Genomic DNA, 24,664 nt, shown 5'->3' on the forward strand with positions numbered 1-24,664 from the left:
AAGGCATGATGAATCGGAGATTCTCAAGACTTACTTTGTATGATTGGAAACGAATGTGTGATCGAATCAACAAAATGCTGTGGTGTTTTCGTTTACAAAGATGGTTACAAAGAATGTGGACCAGGGTAATACTTTGAGTTTACAGCTTGTCCAAGGTCATTCATTATTAATACTATTAATAATATCTTCGGTAAAGACTTTGATGCATAGGATATTTCTGCATAATTAAAATATTTATGATAAAGGTGGTAGGTTGTGTACTTTTGTCCAACTGAGCAATCTTGTTTTCATAAAATATACCAACTTTTTAATGTATAATGATTAACATACTGTAATACACAGTTTAAATTTAAAAGTTTAAAGAGTATACAACTTAAATTCTTAACTGAATAAAGATTGTCCCTCAGCAGTGATTGGGATTCGAAACCAAGTGTTTTCTGGTGACAGCTCAAATGCTGTACATGAGAGGTTAAGCTTTATTAGCTCCACCTGGCGGTTTTACAAGGTGATTCCGGATACTATTAACATAATCTAATTTGCAAACGGTAAACCGCGGTATGACGCGTTATGATGCATTTAGATGAGACATGCCCACCGCGTTGTACCACAGCGTACCCCACTTGTTTTGAATGGCTGCATCTCTACATTACTTATACGAATTAAACTGATATCAACCTGTGTTGAGATAACAATTGAATTCTCAAGATTGGTGAGAATATTGGATTTATACTCATCCATTACGGATTTATATCCCCCAGCATGGACAGCGAAAGAACAGCTGACAGGCTCTGTCGAAGTGGTATCCAACCTGTGGTCTCCTGGCTCAATGCCCAACTAGTCCTGGTGTGGCTTGGAGTCGTAGGGAGGAGGAGAGAGAGTTCCTCTGTTGGCTTCACGCTGAACAGTTATTAATCTCCAGGGACCTGCTAGTTAGCCTCACGCTGAAATAATGAATCTGTGCACAGAGATGACTGCACGGTTACAGCAAGTCACTCTTTGGGGGGAAGAAACTTGGTTTGCTTCCGGTGTAGCGGCTACCTCTGAATAAACTATTCAGATGTTGACAAAAGCCCAACTGTACTTGGGAAAAAGTTACAAGTCCCAACACTCGGACAACAGCACTGGCAGTCATGTGGTTGTCAGAGAGCCAAGTTGTTCAGAGTGTGAGGGTGCATGGAGTTGCAATCACTGAGCTCTGTGCAATGCCTTTTAACTGGAGTCTCTGCAGCGTACGGTGTACGGTTGGTGATCGTTCAAGAGGTTGCCAGGCAGTTGGGGTTTCCACGCTCTGCAGGTTCCTGATTGGTTGGTCAACTTGAGGAATGATTGACCATGACCTCTGACTCTAGGACTATAATCCAGATGTGCTTAGAGTCTCACTAGACAACCAAGCGCCAAGAGTGGGCATCTATAATGATAGCTGGTTGCATCTCAATCCTCAGAACTGTTCCTTATCAGGAAGACAAACACCACATGAATGGCTTCTCTGTGGCTTGGATCACAGAGCTGAGAGAGAGGGGCCTCACTGGGAAAAGCACAGCAACACTTAATTCTGTCTTTGTAATAAGCATTACCGCTACAAGGTTGTTTGGAGAGACTAAGAGAATTTAAAGAAAACCTTGGAAATTTGGAAACTATACATAGGACAGGTCTGGTTATAGGGTCTTGTATTAAAGAGAACCCCTGGACAACCTGTTTGAATATTAAATTTTTTGTATGTCTTTCTCAGTACACACTTTAGAAAGAAAAACCCACAAAAACACAGATGCATTTTATTGTCTTTCTTCAAAAGTCAATTTCTCAAGCTGTTGCACACCTAAGACGCAAGTTTCTTTTTCTAGGCATTTTCTAAAATGTCTACTGCTTTGGATAAAAATTTGAAAGTGATTGAACAAGTATAAAAAATCTGCAATAAGCAACAAACGTAAGAAAAATGATGAATTAGAACAATACTGTATTTTCACATCACCCCCCTTTTTCCGTCTTTGATGACAAGGACACTGGGACTTCCCGAAGACAGAGCACTGTGAAAAGTTGAGTGTGACAGATGAAATATGAAAAAAGTAATTTTATTTAATGAAAAATTCAGTGAAACCGGTCATGCTACTGTAGTATTAGTTATACTTTACCTGAAGGAGTAAAGGAGTAAAGTAGGAGTCTAATCCATAAAGTAAGATTACTCCAATAGCTTTAGTAACTAATTTGACAAAAGTCTGGATTTTCAGTTTCATGGTTTAACAAAGCACGATCAAATTATATTCAGTTAAGTAACTACAGTAGATCCTGGAATTTTTATTATTATTATGATTATTATTATTACTACACAATGTGAAGGTAAATTGCTTTTCCTGCTGTAATAACAGTAGAGAGGAGAAGGGGAACCATGAGAAAGGATTGGCCCACTGCTGTTGTAATAGTGAAATGCAATATGTCTTAAAAGCCACTATAACTTCTGTATTTTTTATAATGAAAATCTTAAATAACCTCTCTCTAATAATAAAATATATTAAATCATATCTTTACTATATCAACATTTTTTTATAAATATTATATAATCACAGTCTGTTCAAATAGTTTTCATTCACTTTACATTCACAATCTTTTAAGCTCATTGTGGCTGGTTGCCTGTCACACAACGCAAAGAGGACTAATGGTGTAAATGTTCGGACCCTATGCAGTGCCAATGAGAAACAGGTCAGACTTCCAAGGGATGGGAGACAAAGTTCGAAGTCAGAGTAACCAGGCGAGGTCAGGAGTCTAGAGGTCGATGCAGCGAGGCAAACAAATCCAAGAGACGCGAGGCAGAGACGGTCAAGGTTGAAAGCAGAGCAGGGTCAGGAGTCCAGAAGTTGAGGCAGCGAGGCAAATAAATCTGAGAGAGGCGAAACAGGGACGGAGTCGAGGGCGAAGGCAGAGCAGGGTCGATATCCAGAAAGCAGTAGTTGAAGGAAGGCGCACAAGAGAAAGGCAAAAACCAACTCAACAGTGAGCGAGGAGTGAACGGAGTGAAGGGGTTTATATGTGAAAGCGGGGAGTGCTGTGCTAATTGCTTACAGCAGCGTTGGTGTGTACGCCGGGAGGTGCACGCGGGAGTATGATTCGTGACACTGCCCAGCACAAGGATTAATTTCAAACTATTGCATCACAGTTTGTACTTTAAATGTGTCAAATATCAAATGGAGGAAGAGGGAAGAAGATAGTAACTTCAAACTTGTGTTGTGTTGGCACAGCATAAAAATAATACAGCTTTGGTCTTTTATGCAGCTAGGACGTTATTCATCTTTTTAAATATGTACATGATTACATATTACATATGTACATGTACAAAGAATGGGTTGCAACTTTAAATGTTTGGCATTAAAAAATTACACAGCTGCGAAGTATTATGACATGCTAGTAAAATATTTTTTAAAGGGTTATTGGGGGTTATTTTTATGCATGTGTTGGGTGCCCTGGGCAAACAGAGATCATAATTTAATTGGGCAATTAAACAAACTATTTAAGGCTTTTTACCAGGTTATTCAGTGCACTGACATTGAGCTATGCACTCAGTGTTAAGCTTCACAGTACTGAAACACTCATCCCACAAACAGCTATTTTCTTCCCTAGATTCATGAACACTGAATCAACAGGACTATTCAGCCCTCACTGAGCCCACGCTTTTTTTGGCTTGTAATTTTTCAACCTTTTTCTTTTTCGCTGTCTCCTCTAGCTCCCCAGTCTGCTGCTGTTTCTGCTGGGAGCGTTTGTGTTATTTCAGTCAGCTTCGTTCCAGACAGCTGTACTCAAGCTAATTTCTCAGCTGCATCAAGGCAGGTTTTTTTCCAGTATTAGTAATAATTCTAACAGCTATATTCAAGACAGCCTTTTCTGGCTTTGCTTTATTCATACAGTTCCACTTTTAATCAGCCTGTATTATTACTTCATAATCTTCCACCAAGCCTTCCCGATGTCTCCCAAAGCTCCTCTGTGAAACTACGCCTGGAACTTCGCTACTGCCCTGAAACCTCAGGACCACAGTTATGTCTCAAGATGAAGCAGCTGAAGGTGGTCAAACTCCTTTTTTATTTTGAGATGGTACATTCTATTTAAAATGGGGCATATTTCCTTAATAAAATTATGTTTTTTTTACTCAGTATATACACAATACTAATAATTGTATACTGTATTTAATGAAAACAAAAAAATGTTTGTGTTACTGTAAAGTATGATTATCACAGGAAAGCACTAATGGGTTAACCCCTTGACAATTAGAAACACCTGTAAACCACTTTGTCCCAAAAATGCTAATGTAAAATGTGGGGAGTTGAACAAAAAAAGTGCTATTGTCGTGAAAGGGTATATTCTTTGCTTTTGTCTCATAGTGAGTCTAAGTCATCATAATCTGACCACTATATTCTTGATATTTTTAGACGCTAGTGGATGTTTATTTCTGTTTTTACTTCATTAAAAAAATTACAGTGTACTGTATTTATAAACATATGTTTATGTTTAATGAAACAATATTTTAATAAAACTTCCCAAAATCGTAAACATAAATATTAATTCCCAATTTATCATGAACCACATATTTATTGCACATCTTTATTCTTTAAGGAAAATTAATTCTATCAAAGTTCTAGACAATAAAATCACGATAAGCCAGTCTAAAAAAAAAAGAATTTTTTAACAAAGGCAGGTAAATGGTATATGATTGACTACAACTGGACTGATTTCTATCTGTCGATGTAGAATAAATACTGATCAAGATAATTAAGAAATACACAGCTCTTGTGTTTCCATCATAGATACTAAATATGTCTCACTACTACCAAGAGACTATGGCCTAGTTTTGTTTTTTTTAAAAAGAAAAAAGTCTTCATGAGTCACAGCATTAGAGGAGCCAGTTGTTGATTATTGTGTTCCTGGTACCTGACAGCAGAGCTGTACTTAAATACCTGCTGTCAGGACTTGGAAGTTGAGAGAAGGCAGTAAAGCATAAGGGCTCTGCAGGAAAGCAGCTACACTGAAAGAAAGAAACAAAGAGAGTTTGACTGGGTGGCTAGCTGTTGGCCAGAGACAAACGAGCTACAAAAGGACTTTGTGTTTTTGTTTTTTTTGAAGAAATGAAAAGTGCACTGAAGTGTCTGTTTGAAACTGAACTTTGCTTTTTCATTTGTATATAATAATAAACCTACACTTATATAGTACTTTTCTGGACACTCCAATTCAAAGTGTGTTTCTTTGGCTGCCATCGCATCATCCAGATGGGGATTCCAATCCACCCCCACCAATCTGTAGCCCCCACATGGATGTCTCGACGGCAGCCAAAAGGTGCCAGTATGCCACACACACTCAAGATTGGTTGCTATGTGTTTCAGAAGAGTGCTAGCTGATTAACCCCACCCTACTCTGAAGGTCACTTCGTCAGCTGTGCAGCATTGTTTAGGATATACCAGTCATAATCCCAGACTGGACTAACCTGCTAGTAATGTGACCCAGGCTAGAACCCACAATCATACATCTAAGGCTGCACTCAGGTGAGACATTAGGTAAGCCATTTATTCTGAAAGAGTTGAACAGTGGCTTAAATCAATACAATGCTGTCTGCTATAAAGCCTTTAAACTTTAAAGACCACTGTGTTAAAAAAGAGTGAGTGAGCAGAAGTGGGATAGGCAGTGGTAACAGAACTTCAGCCTTCACAATCAGCACTGACAGGAAGTGTCACATACCACTGGGCAACGGAAGGTAAGACCCTGTGCGTGGCTATTCTGGTAACTGTGGTCCTGTGCCAAATCGAGGGATGAAGATGTTGTCTGGGACAAAAGCTAGGAGGTCAAAAGTCGGGTAGGTTCCGAGAGCGCAAGGTATAAAAACAGGAGGCGAAGTCGTAGTCGAGGACAAGAGTTTGGGGTCAAAAGCCACGAAGGTTCCGAGGAGGCGAAGTACCAAAACGGGAGGCGAAGTCGTAGTTGAGGACGTGAGCAAAAAGTCAAGATGCCGGGAGAGTAGTAATCTTTAGGGAAAAAGGCTGGGAACGTACAAGTACGGAGCTCAGGTAGGAAACCTCAATAGTGAGTGAGGAAAGGAAGACAAGTGAGGGTTTAAGTAGTGATGAGTTCATTAGCGCGTGGGCGTTTAGGGAGAGTAGAGCTTGTGGAAATGTGGGAGTGCTTGCATGGCTACGTGCGATTCATGACAGGAAGTCCAAGCTGCAGCAGTGTGATTTGCTGTGCTGTTGTGCTGAATGGGGGGGTTTGTACAGGTGTGTAACACGGTGTGAATACACCACCACTGTGAGCACTCTGACAGTAGTAATCTCCTGTGTCTTCACTCAGGACTCCAGTGATGATCAGAGTAAAGTCTGTCCTAGATCCACTGCCACTGAAACAATCTGGGATCCTAGACTGAGGGCTGCTTCATAAATATATCAAGAGTTTAGGAGCTTCTCCATGCTTCTGTTGGTACCAGGTTACACAAGTTGGAGAAAAAACATCTTGTTACTGTCTCTCAAGATGACACAGATTTCAGATGTGGAGTCCAGATCATCTCAATCAGTCTACAGGACACTGAATAAAGAAAAAATTGAAAGTTAAATCCTACTTCATCTACAGATTATGGAACTTCAGTTCAGTTTCTGTACATGTTATTAAGACTTTTGCAATTATGCTTATGATTTGAGTACTGTTCTAAAACATGCATTTTTTATTATTAACATTCTTCACCAACTGTACCAATGATAAGGTAAAGATGGTGACTGAAGGTATTGTTTTTGTGAATTCTGTTAACATCAGGTTAACAAGGTCAGGTTTCAGTTATGAAGTGTCAAACTCACAGGACTATAAAAACTCTCATGTGTTGCCTATGCAAAAAGTAACTTTAGTGGAAACTAACATCCCTGAAATAGAAGCATTTCCATGGAAATATAAATATAAACATAGACTTGGTGCTGACAACAGGATGGACAATATAGTTTTGAATTAAACATATTTAAATCTATACAATTTGGTTTAGTGTCGAAAGGCAGTGCTATTTTGAGGTGCAGGCTGTCACTGTCACTGACACTGACAAAGAAAGATAACTTAAAGCACAGTGTGACCTGGCATGGCACTTCTTCTAAAGATTACAGGATAGTAGAGGAAACTAAATTATGATTAGTGAGCTGGGATCTACTGTTTTGGAAAAAAATTAGATGGTCCCTCATGTTACTTCCTTTTTGATACTGTAGTTAACTGCCATTGTGAGAAGGGATGGGTTAATGGTGTAGGATTAATGATTTCACACAACTTATCCACTACCACAAGACAGTCAGGCTCATTGCTGTTACCACTGCAGTAAGGACACAGCTGTGTCATTACCCTGTCTCTATTTTACAGACAGGAATGGTGCATAGTAGAAGCATTTCCACGCAAGAGAAATATGGACACAAACTTGTAGCCAAGTTTAGAGAACATGATTGAAAATCTAGCTTATAAATAAAGGTATGAAAACCTATACACGTTGGTTTATTGTTAAAAGCAAGATAGTGATATATTGAGATGCACACTGATACAGGCTCAGATTGTGACACAGTGTGACACAGAACAGTATTATTCCATCTACATGTTACAGGGTGGTAGAGGAAACTAAAGTTTGTTAAATGGCAATTATAGCACACAATAACAGAGAGCAGAGCCTGGATTTAAAAATGTATAAAACGTAAAATGCTCTCACAGTCTACTCCCTTTGTTACGTGCATACTGTTAAAGATAGGCTTGACTATGTATGATTTACAGAGTTTATCCATAGGCAGTCTCTTAACCTTTTTGCAGACAGCAGAGCTTCTTTCTGCTCATTTTTAAGAACTTAAACCTGTTCTGTGTGCTGCTTCATAAATTAGTAGAAAAAGTCAAATTCTTCAGAGAAAGATTAAAAGTTTAAAAGTTCTGATGAAAAATGGTGATAATATTGATTGACTGTTTATGTATATAGTTGAACATTTGTATAGAAATTGACCACAGGAATATGACTGGAGAACACAATCAGTGAATTACTGATCCTGCTGTGATTCAGAAAGTTATACGCAAGTATTAGATGTCATATTAAAAATGTTGTAATCTCCATCTTCATGAGTCTTGTGTCTTTTCTTTGTTTTATTGTTGACATTTTGTAATAACAAGTTGTCTCTACACATGGATTCTAAGTAAACATTTTTACTGATATAAAGCATTAAACAAAAGTAACAATTTACATTAAGTAATTTGTCTAGGCATTCAATTTCTGATTGTTCACTTGATGCTTACCGAGGTATAAAAATATCAGAGTTAAACATAAATAAATATCAGGTTAAACTGAGTTACTAACTTTACCTTGTAAGTTAATTATTCTCATAGAACTATTAAACATTTAGACACTTAAAGAAAATTTACTTTGTGAATTAAATGCTATCAAAATGTGTTTAGCACAAGAAGTCAGTTCTCGAGATGTATAATGTGATTAATTTATACACACCTAATAATCACTGTTTCAGCTGGTTTATGAATTTGTTACTCCCATACAGGAACAAGGCATACGTTGACCAGGTTCATCAAGGTGATGTCCAATCCTGTTCATTTCTCACCGGTATTAAAATAGATACTGTGATGACACGAGGGCCAGAGCCCTTTCAAACCAGATATTTCCCTGTACTTACTGAAAGATGATTATTTGGCTAACTTTACTTCAGAAAAGACTGCTTGTTATGGCTTTAAAACAGTGAAGAAACAATTCTAAAACTCCAAGATAAAATCAGATGTTGTGTCTCAGGTTGTGACCCTAAATACAGGAACTTATTTTGCTTTTTAGGACATCATGCCACCTACCAAACGTAATGGGTACGAATACAATTTTTCCTTGGCCACAAGTCCTATTTATCTCCCAAAACCACCAGTGCACTCACAAACCAGCAAGATACAGTTGTAATGCTGTGGTCTCTGAACTTCAGGGCCGTGGCAAATTGCAAGCCGAACCCCCAAATGCAGAATCTCAAAGCAACCTCAGGGATCGCTGGAAGAAGTGAGTCGTTGACAGGAAGAATTGGATGTGGGCTGATAGATAGGTGTGCAATAGAATTAATGCTGTTTTGAAAGGCAATTGATTAGGAGAGGAGCAGGGAAAAAACATAACACTCTCAGCCTTGAGGCTGAGCGTCCTAGCAAACATGTCAGTCTCTGTTAAGGTTGAAAAGGGGGAGGTGAGTTGGTACCTTAGAGGTGATCTCAGGCTGAATAGGCAGCAACAGTGAAGGAAAAAAAAACTCACAACTTGATGCTTGAATAACTCATCTTGATGCTAAGGCTCCCAGTAAAGGTGACTGTCTCCCTGAAAACACTTAAAGAATCTTACAAGTCCATATAAAATTAGCGACTTTGTAAAGAGTGAAAGGAAGAGAGGAAAAACTTCCCTTTAAATAGAAAGGCAGCAGAAAAAGTATCTGCTCTTTCAGAGCCCTGATAAAGAAGGGTTGAGTGCAGTTTACTACACTGCAGCTGTCGGTAGCTCATTTAATGTTGGAGCAATGAAGGAGTGTAAAGAAAACCTTAAATAGTCTGCTCCAGAAGCAAACAATTGAATTATTGGCCTTCAGGAAATGCTTCCCGACTGAGTTCACGTGGGTTGGGGTTGAGACCTCTTGCAAATGCACTGGTGTCAGTGGCAACGCCGACACGTGAGCAGCTCCCAGCCCGAGCATAACAATAATCATTGACATTTCTGGACAGAAAATTGTCTACCAAGCATCTATTCCTGAATCTTAAGTTGATATTTTTATTATAATAGTTATTGTATATTTGAGATTAGCAAGGATCAATTCCTCATGAACTAAATTTATTTCAAACTAATGTGACCTCCATCCCTTCAAAAACAAAACTGGTTAAAATGCAGTATTATCATTCACATCTGAATTTATGTCTTACATGGTGGCAGAGAGAAATAGGAATCTCCTGTACTCCTGGATCCTATATTCATACCAACACAGGTTAGGCTCCTGAACCCAAATCCTGTTTGTGATATATAGTAAAACTCTGATATACTGTAAGTTAGTTCACCTATTAGCGCAAACGTATTTGTGCCCCCTTCTTCTGTATTTGCAGACAAAATCTGCCTTTTCTATTATGCTGTACTGTAGAAGAGTAAATGCAGGAAGCCACTTCAATAGCATTTTCATCTCACAGGGGAGAGATGCTGCTTCACCCAACCTGAATGAGTCTCTATAGTAAAAGCACAGCTTGGTTAAAGAGTTAACCTGTTTATGTAGCATGGATTATCCTTAGTTATTCATTTTCCATTAGGAAAAGAATTAGATTACATTGTGAGTAGACCTGTTATGACAGTGATACCTGGATGTGGTTATGCTTCAAAAAATAAACCTTAAAATTACCAAAACAACTAAGTCATCCCCTATGTTACCACAGTCTTGGCTTTTATGTCTCTCACAGAAAAGAATAACAATAAATTAGAAGAAAGAGATTTAGACAAAACATTGGAAAGTAAGTTGTTTGAGTGGGAAGGCAGTGAAATGCTGCCTCTCTATCCACTCCTTACTGCTGCATTTATGCTAAAAACAAGATATAAAAAGTGAAGAACATGCACTCCTCTAAGAATGAAAAAACAAACTGTAATACAGTAAACTAAGTTTGCACCTGAAATAACTTGAATTAATGGGGAAAAACAATTATTCATTATATGTTTATTGTGTAATAAGCTGCACTTAAAGTGTGGTGCTCCAGGGGTGAAGACAGATCCAATCCAATCCAGGTGACAAACACTTTAATGTCACAAAGGCTAGTCTTAAATAACCAGTGGGATTGATTTTCGTCCATGTACAGATGCAGCCATTCAAAATGGGTGGGGTATTTCGCGGTATACCCCGGTGGGCGTGTCGCATCAAAACGCAATATAACGCGGTGTATCGCGTCATTTGACGTCATACCGGAAAGTATCCGGAATCACCTTGTAAAACCGGCAGGAGGAGCCAATAAAGCTTAACCTCTCATGTACAGCATTTGAGCTTTTAAATTTAAACTGTGTATTACAGCATGTTAATCATCAGTCATTAAAAAGTTGGTATATTTTATGAAAGCAAGATTGCTCAGTTGGGCAAAAGTACACAACCTACCTTTATCATAAATATTTTAATTATGCAGAAATATTTTATGCATCAAAGCCCTTACCGAAGATATTACTCATATTATTAATAATGAATGACCTTGGACAAGCTGTAAACTCAAAGTATTACGCTGGTCCACATTATTTGTAACCGTCATTTTAAATGAAAAGACTTTATTTTTTCATCGACAAAAAGTAACAACACAGCATTTCGTTGATCTAACTAACAAGGACGGGACATTAAATAGCCAATATGATAAAGGAATAAATTACTTTTTTTGTTTATTTCTTTAGCACATTTATTTGAACATTTCCATCGATTGTACAAGCACTGAAAAACTGTCCAATCCCTAGTTCGTCAGGCGTTTTCTTTTAGTATAACAGACATAAAAACTCCCCTGCTTTTAACAGAGCGTTTCATAATTTCTAACAACGAAAATTATTTAAACTGCGACACTTATCATTCAACCAGAGCTCGAAATATCACAAGGATCCTCAAGAGCACAACAAAGACTGTTTTAAAAGATACTTGTACCAGATACATGAGAGTCCAAACTTTTTTATCTACGTCTTTAAAATTTATCACACAGTAACAAGTCAAATTTCAGGGGCTTCCGTATACCAGAGATTATGGTACCGCTTCAGAAGCGTGTCAGCCAGTCAGATTCCAGGACCAGAATTATCTGTTTTATAATCGAGAATATGTAAGCATGTATCTAAATAAATTAATCATGATATTAATTTAAGGATCTAAATTTCTAAATCTATCTATCTATATAGCTGGTAGTATTACTGTATTTCACTTTCTTTGTAAACACGTTTTGTTAACACCCGAATTGCAGGTGGATTCTGTTTTTTGGTCTGTTATGGTCTGTAGCTCAAATCCTGCTTAACTAAAAATTAGACGTGAGAAGAGTATTATTGGACAATGTTGTGAAGCTCTGGTGGAATTTCTCTGTAAACTGAAGAGTTATAGAGGAGACAGGTTGTGTATCACTTCTTTTGACAGTTGTAAAAAAAAACATTCCAATGTTAATGCAACACGGAAGATAATGTGGTGTATTGGTCGTTAGTGAAAAGATTTAATCATTTAATCTCTTTACTGTGCACATTTTAATCCACTTAGTATTGAATATTTATATGGAATTTTACCACTAAAGGGAAATTTTAGTAGCTAAGCATAAAACGCAGAGGAGCATAACGAAGGTCATAAAGGTCATAAACGATATTAATTTAGGAACATAAACATATTATGTAAACTGTATGTTGCTGTTATTGGTATTTTAAAGAAAAAATACACACCAATACTCAATTTCTCCTAAAGTATATTGACATTTTTTATATTTCAAAATAACACATGTTCGTACCGTATGTACAGTACAGAGCAGTACCGCAGGCTGAACTGTAGGGCACAAATCCACCCGAACCCAAAAGCCCAACATATTAATGTGCATTCGCCTGACGCTGCGCGGTTTTCATCACTCTCTGCGGGAGTGCTGGCTGTGACAAATTAAACCGGTTTCACAGGTATTTTCAACCCCAAGCCACTGTTGTTTCATCGGTTGTTATCCTTTAAAGCGCTTTGAGGAGCCACCTTTAAAGGTGCTATATAAAATAAAGTTTTATTGATCTTTTTTTTCCTCCCAGAACTTGTAAATTGTTGTTGTTATTGTTGTTGTTATCCTGTAAAGTGCTTTGAGAAGCATACTGTCCAGCTTGTCAGGTGCATTCTCTTGTAAAATAATAAGTACAGCTTTGGGCTTATTAGTGCTCCACTTACAGCAACCTAATGTTAATACATTTTGTCCAGGGAACTATTTACATGGAAAACGGGTGATCTCCCCAGACTGTATGCCTGTTTCACTGTTACCTGGATACCTCTTGGGGGATATCCTCTATATCCTCTTGGGGGAAATATCCTCTTGGGGGATATTCTAACAACAAGTGATTATAAGACGATCTGTCAAAGTGCAATGAAATACAATATGCTGGACAGTATGCTTCTCAAAGCACTTTACAGGATAACAACAATAACAACAACAACAATAAGAAGAACAATAACAACAATTTTACAAGTCCTGGGAGGAAGAATATCATCACTATTAATAATAATAATAATAAACTTTATTTTATATAGCACCTTTAAAGGTGGGTTTTTTAAAAAAAAAAACTTTTTTTAAATGCATTTACATTTGCACACAGAGCAGTGTTTACTTGAACATGGAGATGCTATACTGAATAATTCCTGCACACAACCATAGCAGCGGAATTTGCATCATTTGGCAGGGCTATGATTCATACAAGTGGTGGTGGATTTGGAGACAAAATGTATTTACATTGGGTTGCTGTAAGTGGAGCACTAATAAGCCCAAAGCTCTACTTATTATTTTACAAAAGAATGCACCTGACAAGCTGGACAGTATGCTTCTCAAAGCGCTTTACAGGATAACAACAACAATAACAACAACAATTTACAAGTTCTGGAAGGAAAAATATTATCAATATTAATAATAATAATAATAATAAACTTTATTTTATATAGTGCCTTTAAAGGTGGCTCCTCAAAGCGCTTTACAGGATAACAACCGATGAAACAACATTGGTTGGGGGTTGAAAATACCTGTGAAACCGGTTTGTTCACAATGTACTGTAGACACAGAGTGTTACACCAACGCATTAGCATGTTAAAGCGATTCCATTGAGGAGCCGGGAGCGATAATTGTTTTGTTCCTTGATACAGTATCTGATCTGCAAGGCCATTTGGCTGCAGCGAATGTGAATTCTGTCTGGCATTACCAGATTGTGAAAAAATAAAAGTATTTTAATCAAGATTCCCTTATAAAATTAACGTGAAACAAAACAAAAACTAAAAATAAGATACAATCTACAGACATTCACAACATAAACATATCTTAAAACATTTACATATATTGTTAAATTATTATTTTAAATATATACTTTAGGTTACTGAAACAGCCAGTTAATAAAATCGTTGCAATTTTGTTCTTGTTTGGAGGTGGGGATATTCTGACAACAATTGATTTAAAGACAATCTGTCAAAGTGCAATGAAATACAATAATTACGCTGGGTGAATGTTCCGAGGTCAAATTCTTCCGCGACAGGGGTACCTTTAAAGCGCAGACGATGGCAACGAAAAATTTTGGCGCGCCCTCTCTTTAAAGCCCTGGCAAAATACGAAGACAGTACATACAGTTACAGATGCAGCCATTCAAAGTGCGCGGCACAGACACATACCCGAGGTAACTGGCTACGGCCTCACGCATCGTGATGCGCGATGGCGCAAAATACCGCGGTACGTCATTGGTTGACCGACAGGGGCACTCGTGGTGCGTTGGTCGGTCGTAGAAAGATTTAAATGTCTTTACTGTGCCTGTTTTAGTATTGAATATTTATATGGAATTTTACCACTGAAGGGAAATCTTAGTAGCTGAGCATAAAAAGAATAGGAGCATACTGTAACACGTGTGAAGGCCATAAACGATATTAATTTTGGAACATAAACATACAGTATATGGCTGGTCTCGGTACTTTAAAGAAAAAATACACACCAGTATTCCATTTCTCCCTAAACATTTTAAACATTGAAGCCTTTAACTAACGTGATACTGGAGTCAACAAGCATACTTTTAGAATTTGATTAAAAGGGAATATAATATGGAATCGCGTATCTAAAGAAATTAATAATGATATAATTATATTCATGTACCGCAACACAAGCCGGAATCCAGCTGGAGCCATGACTTTTTTTTAACAAACATTTCTTTGGGTCAGAGATTAAATAAAACTTCACTCGCACCAAACAAATTTATATTTCTAAATATCACAACATGATCGAAATTAAGTCATTTTAATAACAATGAATAGTCACCTATGCGTTACAATATAAACATTTATATTGATTTAAATCGTGTTTTGATTTAAATCGCAAACGCGTGTTTAAATATATGTGTTTTTTGATTAACAATCAGACAAATGCAACATAAATTGATATCTTTGTCTTCTAAGTATCTTAATAAACATTCAGCATAGCTTTCTCCCTGTTTAGATTTATTTTTCTTGGGATCTTGGAATCAAACGTGGAAAGATTAGATTGTAATTGTTTTTATTTTTTAAATACATTTTAGAAAAGTGTAATCTATACTAAAAAGCTGTACACCACCTGCTATAAAGATACATATTGTAATACTTTTGGGTTCGGATAGGACGGACACAAGAACTCAGACTTGCGTAGTTAAAGCAAGTTAAAGCCTTGATTTTATATATCACCTTTAAAAGTGGCATCTCAAAGCAATACAGTAGATGTAAAAACAGTTAAAAGGACCACAGATTACAAAGTAAATACCCAACACTGATTGTATCCATCTATCATGCTAATAAAGCACCTTGAATTGAATTGAATTGAATTGAATTGGGAGGGTGAGCGAGAGAGCACAGCCAGGACAGGCAAATAACAGACACCCCACAGACATTCACAACAGCGACATATCATAAAACTTTTGCACATATTGTTAAATTATTACTTGTTTTTCAGGAAGTTAAAAAAACACTTGAATTACTTATCCAGTCTCTCGAAATAAAATTATTTTTCAAGCAATGCAACTAACGTCGGGCAACATGTTTTTTTTAATCCAACATTGACAGCCACATCTTAAATCTTGTCAGTCTTGTCAATTGTGGTGATTCAAACAACTTGGGATAATAAGTGGTCTCAAAGTCACCGAGCTCACAGAGCTTCAACAACAGATGACAATTTCCTTAGTTCTTCCTTAGTCTTCCTGAAATTGTCAGATTATGAGTGAATAAAAGCATTTTATTAAAAACACGTTTGCGTTTGTTTGGGAGCTATATTATGTATTTTTCATATGTAAGATATAATGATGTGTTCCTGCTTACACATCGTACGGCATTAAAAGCTAGAAAAACAGGTTTCGATTCACATTATCTGGCGAGCCTTGTTTTGTCAAAGGACAGCACACTCTCTCTCGCTTGCCCTAAACAGACAATACACAGGGGGGAGGGCAAGCGAGAGGGGGGGGGGGTGATATGTGAATATGATAAAAAAAACTTTTTTTTGACAGCTGGTACAGCACCCCACCACACCCACGCGCCAGCATTATATTCTCATGTACGGGTAGAATGTGTTCATTGTCTTCCAATGAAAGACGGGTTCCTTTCGCCGTAGTCGGGAGACATTAGAAGCTTGCCAAGCCCGGACTGTTACACCAATGCATTAGCATGTTAAAGCGATTTCATTGAGGAGCCTAGCTTTCTTGACTAGTAAGTACTGTACTTACTGGGTTTTGGAGGGGGGGAGGTGTCTTTCGCTGGAAATCTCGCCCCCTTCTACTTTGAAAATACCTGTGAAACTGGTTTAATTCGTCACAGCCAGCACTCCCACAGAGAGGGGGGTTGTTCTCGCAGTGCATCAGTATAGATGGGAAAGCCAGAGCCGACCACTACGCCGCCCCCGTGTTTGGGGATGCTTATCATTCTCAGTGCATAACAAGGAAGATTAATAAACATAAACATAATCTCATGGTTAAATAGTCAAGTCTAGCCATGTGTGAGTCTAGTCTCACTGAGCTTCAACAGCAGATGACAACTTGTGAGTTCGATTAAGAATGAATAAAAGCATTTCATTAATAACGCGTTTGCGTTTGTCTGGGTGCTGACAAAGTAAAAAACAATTACTTTTTGACAATGAAGAACTGTGTGTGTGTCTCTCTCTCTCTGCTGGCGTTTGTAATCGTTTTTATTTTTAAATACATTTTAGCAAAGTAATGTACCATAAAAGTATTGTGAGACATATTTGGGTTAACATGTTCAGTGTTCAGTGTGTGGTAATTTGTTTGGTTCGAGTGAAGTTTTATTTAATCTCTGACCCAGGGAAAAGTGTAGTGTGGACAGCTGAGGAGAGAATGTGTCCGTTATTCTTTTTGTCTTCTTCTGGCTTGGTCGGATAGTTTTTGTTTTTGTTTTATCAATAAAGTTTGATAATCGGCCAGTGAAAGCTCTGTTATCCTTCACATGAATGCCTGAAACAGAGTACCGAACCCAGGATTTTACAGTATTTTTTCTTTAAAATACCAATAACAGCAACATACAGTTTACATAATATGTTGATGTTCCAAAATTAATATCGTTTATGACCTTTATGACCTTCGTTATGCTCTTCGTTAATGTCTAAGCCGGAACACATCATTATATCTCATTTTGTATTTCTTTAAAAAAAATCGTTTGCCCAGCCTAACAGTATTGTTGTTATTGTTTTTATCCTGTAAAGCGCTTTGAGGAGCCACCTTTAAAGGCGCCATATACAATAAAGTTAATTATTATTACTACTGTTAATTTGCTGGACAGAGAGGTGAACATTATTACGCAGAAGACAAAGATAGCGATTTACGTTGCATTGTGCATTGTGCTGCTGTAATACAGATTCTTAGGAATCTGGACTGCATTCCTAAGTGTCAGGAGTAAGTGACTCATATCTCACCTTGATCAACCAATCAGGGATTGGTAGGGCCGAGTAACCCACGATGATCTCTGATGCCCATGAACGTTTCAGCCAATGAACAAGCTGAAGTTCCTCCAGGTAAAAACAGGCAACACAGAGAGCCTGGGGAGACTATTCTAAAGAGAATTCTAAGGAGAATTCCAGGGGTGCGAGACAATTCCAGGGCAGGATGGCCCAGGAGCAGAAGGCTCCCAAGGGCAGGACATTCTTGCAGCGCGCCTCCTGAGCATCCTGAGACTCAGCCCGAACAACCACGGAACGGCCAGTGACTCCAAGTGCCAGAACTTTGCTTTGTTCTAAGAGTCGAGAACGGAGGTTGCCAGAGAGTAACCAGAGGATCCACCCGAGGTTAGCATCAGCAGCAAGCCTCGTGAACAGGTCGGAACTGTGGACAACTGAATCAGTATTCAGAACTAGCGCTTCATCAGGAACGAACCAGTCCTCTTCCTGACTTGCTGGGACTCACAGTCATCTTTTCTCCTGTGCACAAACTTTGCTAGTTAAAGCCAACACTAACTAGCCGGTCAGTGAGCATCAGCAGCGCACCGTCGCAAGCCGCACAGCACAGCCTGGCACGGAGCCAGAAAGCCCGCAGGAGATCTGAATCCCCAGAGATTGGATGAGTATTCAACTTCAATGCATTACAGCTCGAGAATTCAATTGTTATCCCAACCAGTTGATATCAATTTAATTCCTAAGAGTTATGTACTTGTTTTGAGTATCCAATGTAGAAGTTATAACCAAATTCATTTACGAAACGGTCTAAATGAATGATATACTGAACGTATGTCCTCTTGATATATGTAACTCTTCGTAACTGACTGAGTATATATCTTTTGTATTCTGATAACTGTCACGATAAGATCTGTTAGGTTTACATGCATATTCTATGTATTAATAAATGTATCCTCGTGTGTTAGTACCTGTGTGTGTGCGTTGTTTGAGTTATATCGCATGGATGGATTCTAAGGCCATTAAAAGAATCGATTTTGTGATTTACTGCTACAATTAATAATTTTCCCAGTAAATGCCCAAACCCCTACAGAACTGGTGCCTCGTGAGAGCACACTACAGTACCGAGACCAGCCATATACTGTATGTTTATGTTCCAAAATTAATATTGTTTATGGCCTTCACACGCGTTACAGTATGCTCCTATTCTTTTTATGCTCAGCTACTAAGATTTCCCTTCAGTGGTAAAATTCCATATAAATATTCAATACTTAAACGGGCACAGTAAAGACATTAAATATACATATACATACTGTATACAGTACAGTTTGCATACAGTAATATGTTTATGTTCCTAAATCAATCTCTTTTATGAGCATGTGAAAGGCATGGTGAATCGGAGATTCTCAAAAATTACTGTACTTTGCATGATTGGAAACAAATGCGTGATTGCGAAATGCTGTGGTGTTACTTTTACAAAAACGGTCAATGAAAAAAAGAATGTGGACCAGGGCAATACTTTGAGTTTACAGCTTGTCCAAGGTCATTCATTATTAATACTATTAGTGATATCTTCGTTAAAGACTTTGATGGCGACAGCTCAAACATGAGAGGTTGAGCTTTATTAGCTCCACCTTGTGGAAATTCCGGATACTATTATTTTACTTGAGGTACTATACTAGAGTTTATGGTAACTCGCAGTAGGCTGCGTCAAGCGCACCACAAAATAATGCGGTATCGCCCGCTTGTTTTAATTGGCTGCATCTGTATAATTCAAACTAAATTAAAAACTACTCCTATTTGGCATTTTAGTTATGGAGGCGGAAAGACGCCCCCCCATCTCTGGGTGCCTGAGTTGTCGCCATCTTTAACCATTCCGTGTCCGAGTCGCAGCAGGTAGAGACACGTTCGAAAAAAAGTTCACCCCAGCTACAATACATTATTTTAAATATTTTTGTGGTAAGAGGGAGCAAAACATCAGTATTTACTGCTACTAATTAGTGTACGATCTATAGTTGAAATCTGAGCCTAAATAAGAAGAAAAAGCATTTTCAGAGAGCAATTACGCTGTGTTTATGTAGAATAAGTGATTAGGTTTATGAGCAATCTAATTACTTATTCGTTTAAAACGCTATATAAAATAAAGTTTATTATTAATTTGCTGGACAGAGTGGTGAACATTATTATGCAGAAGACAAAGATAACAATTTACGTTAAAAGACATTTAATTAAACACGGGTTTGTGATTTAAATGGGAATGGGGGTGACGGAAACTCTTAATCTAAATAAAAATAAAATAAATAAAACAGGTTTCGATAGTTAATAACTACTTTTTATGCACGAAACACGGGTGATTTTTCTTTCTCCTGATCAGTTTAGAAATCTGTGTACACTGTAAGGTTTTTACTTCTTAATTACTTTTAAAATACACGTTTCGAATAGAAAGAAATCCTTTTCCTGGTACAGTATGTAGAGCAGATCAGCAGGTCTTTTTTCTCCAATCAGAGGGGTGTCAGATGGTGTCAGCCAATCACCATTCTGAAGCCCTACCGTAATCTCTGGTATAGGGAGACCCCAGAATTCTGTCCCATAGTTTAGATAGATAGATGATAGATACTTTTATTGATCCCGTGAGGGAAATAAAGTAAATCATTTTCATTTTAGGAAATTATTAAATGCTCAGTTAAAAGCAAAGGAGATTGTCTGTTATAGTGGACATAAAAACGAGTTTGCTGCGACGTTATTGGAAACCCAAATTTAACAAAAAATCGCTGGCATTATATCCCAGAAGACACAGACCGGCGCCAAACCGGGAGAATGCCCGCAGCGTAAAAGAAAATGCCTGATGAACTAGGGATTGGACAGTTTCCAAGTGCTTGTACAATCGATGGAAATGTTCAAATAAATGTGCAAAAGAAATAAACAAAATAATCATTTATTTCTTTATCATATTGGCTAGCTAATGTCCTCTCTTTGCTAGTTAGTGGCTGTGTTTCTGTGTTGGGTAGCAACGGGTGACTATGTTCTCAGGCGGAAGATGTAAACAGCTTAATTTTCGTGTTAAATAATTTTTTTTAATTAAAATTCATTCTATACAGCAATCGCATATTTGGTACCGTTTCATAAAACTTTCATGCTTAAAATGTTTAGGGAGAAATGGAAGACTGGTGTGTATTTTTTCTTTAAACTACCAAGACCAGCCATACACAGTACAGTTTACATACAGTAATGTTTATGTTCCTAAATTAATATAGTTTATGACCTTCAGATGCATTATGCTCCTCTTCTTTTTATGCTCAGCTGCTAAAATTTCTTTCTAGTGGTAAAGTTTCATATAAATATTCAATACTAAGCAGATTAAAATGTGCACAGTAAAGAGAGTTAATGACTAAATCTTTTCACTGCCGACCAATGCACCACGAGTGCCCCTGTCGGTCATTTTGGCCTGCCAATCACTTACCGCGGTGCCCTGCGGTGGCTTGTGAGTAGTTGCCCGTACCACGGGTTTGTACCGTGCATTTTGAATGGCTGCATCTGTAGCATTGTCCTGCCAACAGCCTGATTTGCTGGTCTAACAATGGTTGTGGTGTTCTGAGGTTTATTTGCGATATTACAGCTCAAGTAGGCATTATACACTGTCTTCATTTTCATTAAAAATACTACCAATAATTACTATTTCTCAAATAGTTAACAATTATAACAACTAGGTAAATGCTTGTTTTACAACATAATCACACCCTATTTTTCCAATTAGGTATTAAGTAACTCACGTAATTGTAAGGTTGTTGCATGAATTACATATTTTCTCCGTGAGTCTTTTCCAGACTAAGAATGGCATCAATTAACCCACTTACAAGTGCAGAGATGCTGATTTCCACCGCAGATACTCCAATTATAGAAACAGACTAGTGGTCTCATCCAAAACTCGGTATGTTCTACTGTACCCAATGTAGGGCCACAGCTTGAACCAAGATCCTTTGACATACTCATCACCAGTGCTGGAAAACAACAGATTGACAACAAAGAACAGAAAAGAGACAGAAAAACTGGATTGAATGTTAGATCTGATTTCACCACTGGATTCCTAACATGCCTACACTTATCAGTTATTGGAAACTTAAGGGACATAGGGTAAATTAACCATAAAAAGATATGTAGATATGTAAAAGATATGTAGTATATACTAATATGTGATGGAACTTTGTATTTTCCTTTTTTAAGCCCACCAGGCACAGTTTGTCTCTTATTTACTTTATTTTGATATATGTTTGTTAGGATGCATGTTTGTATCCTTTTTATATTTAGATTAGAGAGCAGGCACAAATGATATTTTATGCAGATATTTAAAACAGAGTTACTTTTCCTTGATTTGCATCAAAGAGTCCCTAAGGATGGTTGTAAAGTGTTGGGCTTTAGGTTGTTAATCAAACTAGAAATATTATTTTTTATATCTTGTGTGCAATTGCCATGTAATAAATACTATTTTAAACTGTGTATTTATCCAACAACAAATTACTTACAAGAGCCAGGGCATGGCCATGACTTATTGACTGGGAGAAGATTATCACCTACTGGCCACCAATGCAACTTACAGCAGCTATGACTGTCCTGAGAGGAAGTATCGCCCAACCCAGTATTAACTGGGCCGAGCCTTGTTCAGCATCTGAGATCTGATGAGACTGGGTACAAAGGCTACCTCTAAACTTCACTGAAAATTGGGGGATCTCTGTGTAAAATTCATTCTTTCTGTTAAGATAGGAACTTATGGGAAGGAACTTATTTTGACGCTTTCAAAATTGCCTGCGGTTTCCAGTTTTCTAAATTTGCTTATACTCAAAGTGTCAGCACCTTTTAGTAGTATTATAATACTATTTCTTATATTGCTGTTAAGACCCCACCTACCTTACACAGCAATATAGTCGTTTTATTTAAAAGTGGGCAGCTCAATGTTTGCTGAATAAAGTGTATTTTGGTGGTGTGAACACAGACAGCATCAAATATCTTATGACATTTGCTTCTTCCATAAAATCTTACTCTTCCCTCCCTGAGTTCATTTATTAAAAAAAACCCTATGATTAATTTATGATTAATTTAAGATATCTGCCAACATACAGTGTGAATGGCTGAGGATCAAACCATTTATTAGTTGAATCTATCCAGTACTGGAGAGGTTTATAAGTTATGTATTTCAACTCGCATTCTCACAATCATGTTCTATGTTTGCTTTAGGCAAACACAAGGGTGAACTGTGTCCAGGTGAGTAAATTAGACTTGTGGGAGATTTACAGATGCAGCCATTCAAAATGGATGGGGTATTTCGCGGTATACCCCGGTGGGCGTGTCACAGTATCACGCAGTATCACGGGGATAATCGCGTCATTTGACGTCATGCCGGAAAGTATCCGGCATCACCTTGTAAAACCGCCAATAAAGCTTAACCTCTCATGTACAGAATTTGAGCTTTTAAATTTAAACTGTGTATTACAGCATGTTAATCATCAGTCATTAAAAAGTTGGTATATTTTATGAAAGCAAGAGTGCTCAGTTGGACAAAAGTACACAACCTACCTTTATCAGAAATATTTTTGCATCAAAGCCTTTACCGAAGACATTACTAATAGTATTAATAATGAATGACTTTGGACAAGCTGTAAACTCAAAGTATAATTTCTTTAGCACATTTGTACAAGCACTTGGAATCTGTCCAAGCCCCACTTTGTCAGGCATTTTCTTTTACTGCAACGGACATAAAAACTCCCTTGCTTTTAACAGAGCGTTTCATAATTTCTGACTACGAAAATTATTTAAACTGCGACACTTATCATTCAACCAGAGCTCAAAATATCACAAGGATCCTCAAGAGCACATCAAAGACTGTATTAAAAGATACTTGTATCAGATACATGAGAATCCAGGCTTTTTTATCAACGCTTTCTTTTCCATATACCAGATATTATGGAACCACTTCAGAAGGGTGTCAGCCAGGCAGATTCCAGGAATCGGTACTTTAAAGAAAAAATACACACCAGTATTCCATTTCTCCCTAAACATCTTAAGCATTGAAGTATTTAACTAACGTGAAATAGCGTGTAAAAAAGTGGTAGTTTTAACCTTTCTGCTAATACAATATGGAATCGCGTATCTAAAGAAATTAATAACGATATGATTATATTTGTGTACTGCGACATTTCTTTGAAAAAATAGAATAGCAATATTATGGACAATTAATTGACTTTTATATTTCTAAATATCACAACATGATCGAATTTAAGTCATTTTAATAACAATGAATAGTCACTTATGCGTTACAATATAAACATTTATATTGATTTAAATCACATTTTGATTTAAATCACAAACGCGTGTTTAAATATATGTGTTTTTTGATTCACAATGAGACAAATGCAACATAAATTGATATCTTTATCTTCTAAGTATCTTAATAAACTTTCAGCATAGCTTTCTCCCCGTTTAGATTTATTTTTCTTGGGATCTTGGGATCAAACGTGGAAAGATTAGATTGTAATCATTTTTATTTTTTAAATACATTTTAGAAAAGTGTAATCTATACTAAAAAGCTGTACAAATAAAGATAGATATTGTAATACTTTCGGGCTTGGATAGGACGGACACAAGAACTCAGACTTGCGGAGTTAAATCTCAACAAAACAACAACAAATCTCAATATCTTGTACGAATTATTCATAATACAAACCAAAAACTCTCTCAAATTCCTCCAATTATCATAATCCCGCCCCCTTATGCAAAACCAAACCCTCCTCCCATGCCAGTTTATCCTCTTTATCATAAACAAAATCCAGCTCAATTTTCAACATAAAGCATTACACAAAATCAATACCTCAACACTCTATACTCAACAACGATAATTCACAAACAGCCAGAACATGTAACTCCACATTCCCAAAGAGACCACATTTCCATAGCCCCGCCCCTTATGCAAAACCAACATCCCTCCCCTGTTTTCTCTCTCCGCTGGCGTTTGTAATCGTTTTTATTTTTAAATACATTTTAGCAAAGTCATGTATTTTAAAAATCTTAAGATATTTATGTC

Source organism: Atractosteus spatula, chromosome 19 (genome assembly GCF_055471065.1).
Source record: "Atractosteus spatula isolate fAtrSpa1 chromosome 19, fAtrSpa1.hap1, whole genome shotgun sequence".
Classification (NCBI taxonomy): domain Eukaryota; kingdom Metazoa; phylum Chordata; class Actinopteri; order Semionotiformes; family Lepisosteidae; genus Atractosteus; species Atractosteus spatula.